The sequence below is a fragment of the Pinus tabuliformis genome, chromosome 8, assembly GCF_031772625.1.
Source record: "Pinus tabuliformis cultivar Carrire ecotype Pingquan chromosome 8, CPIR1, whole genome shotgun sequence".
In the NCBI taxonomy this organism is placed as follows: domain Eukaryota; kingdom Viridiplantae; phylum Streptophyta; class Pinopsida; order Pinales; family Pinaceae; genus Pinus; species Pinus tabuliformis.
In genome coordinates this window covers 1,936,721,883-1,936,724,729 of record NC_142294.1, presented here as the reverse complement: position 1 = coordinate 1,936,724,729, position 2,847 = coordinate 1,936,721,883, and the positions used below count along the sequence as shown (strand labels likewise).

General features: G+C 33.9%; 1 long non-coding RNA gene across 1 annotated transcript; it reads left to right on the top strand.

Annotated features, from left to right (window-relative positions):
- Positions 1 to 1,181: 1,181 nt before the first annotated feature.
- LOC149244246 (uncharacterized) lies at positions 1,182 to 1,710 on the top strand. Its single transcript, XR_016245836.1, has 2 exons — positions 1,182 to 1,320; positions 1,676 to 1,710. It is a non-coding gene; the product is annotated as an uncharacterized LOC149244246 (long non-coding RNA).
- The last annotated feature ends 1,137 nt before the right edge of the window (positions 1,711 to 2,847 follow it).

Here is a 2,847-nt window from a genome sequence, read left to right as displayed (position 1 = left end):
TATATATATATATATATATATATATATATATATATATATATATAAAATTCAAAATTAAAAAGAATTCATTTGTTATTTAAAATAAATAAAATTAAAATTAAAAAATTTTAATTTTTAATTTATTTTTTTTTATTTAAAAAAAAAAAAAATTTATTTAATAAAAATAAAAAATTTAAACAAATTTTTTTTATTAAAAAAAAAATTAAACCAACGAAGAAAAAAAAATTTGCCTCGCAGCCGGTGGTGGCGCGGCCCTGGCTGGAGGGCCTGGATGCAAACCCTCCGCCCAAGGCCGCGCCACCACAGGTGGTGAGGTGAAAAAAAAAAAATTTAATTCATTAATTATATATATATATATATATATATATAGATATAAATTAAAAAGAAATATTCTCTCTCTCTCTCTCTCTCTCTCTATATATATATATATATATATAATTTTTATTTTTTTAAATAAAAAAGAAAAGTTGTTTAAAAAAAAAAAAATTAATACTTAAAAAAAAAAAAAAATTGTTAAAAATAAAATAAAATTTTTCAATATTTAAAAAAAATATATATCAAATTGTTTAAAAAAAAATTAAAACTTTTAATTTTTAATTTTGGTGTTTTTAAATAAAAAATGTAAGGTTAATAAAAAATAAAAAAATAAATAAAAATTTAAATCAAAAATACATATTTCTTTATAAACTTTAAATGTTTTTTAAAGTTTTTTTTTTTTTTAATTTGAAAAGACTTATATTTAGGCCGATAGGCCTTCCTATGCATCAACCCTGCTCCGTTGGATCAGGGGAGACACTTTTAACCGTTGATTTGAAGTGTGACTGCTTTTTCCAAATATCAGTTGAGTTGCATTCTTTTCACCTTTTGTGGGCTCTGTAGCATGGCAAGATATTTTTACTGCTTTTTCCCATTCTTTTATGTCACTCTTGAAGATATTTTCACTGCTTTTTCCCATTCTTTTATGTCACTCTTGGCCTCAGAGTTAATCATTTCTTTGGTCTGTCAGTTGTTGTTGTTCTTCTTCTTCCCTGGCTTTTGGCAAGCACTGTTCTTCTTCCCTGGCTTTTGGCAAGCACTGATTAGTATTAAGCATTCTAAAACACAAAAATGTCGGTTTGTTACTGGTTATGTTCTTTTGACCTAATTCCATTAATTTGTTGACATATTTGTGGAGGATAGTAGTTTTGTATTTCTCTGCGAATTGAACCAGACATAATGTCCGGGGTTGATGGAGAAATTAAAGATTTTTACTCAGTAATGGGGGTTAAATCCGATTGTACTTCTTCAGAACTTAGGGCTGCTTACAAGAAGCTCGCAATGGTGTCCTTCATAACTCTGTCAATGGATTTTTGGCCCTTTTTGCCTTTAATTTCTTCTTGCTTTTGTAGAATTTGTCTCAGGATTGAATATCTCTGTCTGTTGTGATTATAAACGGGATTTCTCATTGTAAAACAGCTCCGATTTGACAGAGATCTTTGATTTTGTGCTTCTTTATTTTGGAGGATTCATGAATGTGCCGAGTATAAGCCATGGATATAACTAATTCCATGGATTGATTGATTAGAACTAATTCTAAGGCTCTTTTAGTACTTATTAGAAGATTTAGATTGATTGATTTAAGCTGTTACTATTGAATTTCTGATTGGGAAATCGTCTAAGACTAGTCATGTTGCAGAGATGGCACCCGGACAGGTGGTCTGCCTCAGGGAATGCAAAGGTAGCAGAGGAGTCTAAGAAGAAGTTTCAAGAGATCCAGGAGGATTATTCAGGTTCAGTAACTGTTATAGACAATTTTGTGCCTTGCAGCATCAGGCATGAATTGTCAATAATCCAAGGGATCCAAAGTCCCTAAACATGATGTTCCTACCCCTAGAGGAACAAGATCAGCAAACCAACAGCTCTCAGATCAGTTCTCCACCTGAAAACACTCAAAAACAAGCAATCCTGAAATCAAAGCAGGTGCTCCACTAGGCTTCTGCGCTGAAACTCAACTCCTCCATGGTGTACCTGCGTTGCAAAGCAAGTGGAACAAAGGCCACCTGCGCTGAGCGAGATGGGACAAGTGGCACACTGAGTCATTGCTCTGGAATCTTCCAAAAATGACACTTGGATCAGGGATTTCGCCTTGTGATGAGTCAGAGGCTCTGTTTCTCCAAGTGGAAGCAAAGTTCTCCAAGTGGACTCAGGAACTGAAGATCAACTGAAGAGAGAGAGGACACAAGGCAACTACACATCAGTTGCAAGTTGACTCATCCTTTCTCAATTCATCTATATATTGAGCTCTCTCCTATGAGCTCAAGGGGGCTGGAATTTTGTGCAAAGTAATGATATGCTGTTGGTTTCATTATAGAACTATTGGGTCATTGCTTGAAGGAGGTGAAGAGGAGAAATTCTTTCTGCTGGGAGGTGTTGCTGGATTGGGGCCTTCAATGGTTGTAACACTCTCAGAACTTTACTTCTTCTATTAATAAAAGCTATTGAGGTTCTTCTATATACATTTGTTTCAATGATGTGTTGTGATAATTGTATATTTGATTTATGCTAATCCTTGAATCAGTTATGATTGCATGCTTCTTGTAGTTTCCTTCTTTGTTATTTTACAGGATCTCATTGTAGCTGGGCCAGTAAAAGAGCAAGGAGCTGGGAGCAAGCAAGCAAAGAGAAGAGTTTGGATTCGACATTAAGCGCAAGGCAACGGTTAGTGCATTTCTTCATTCTCTCTTGCTTTCATAAAGAAGTAAACCTTAAGTAGTTTTCTTTACAGTTGTTGCTGAGGTACTATCACCCTTAGAGTGGGATAGGGTCATCCGAATCGGATACTTTTCCCTACAACAAACTGGCGACTCC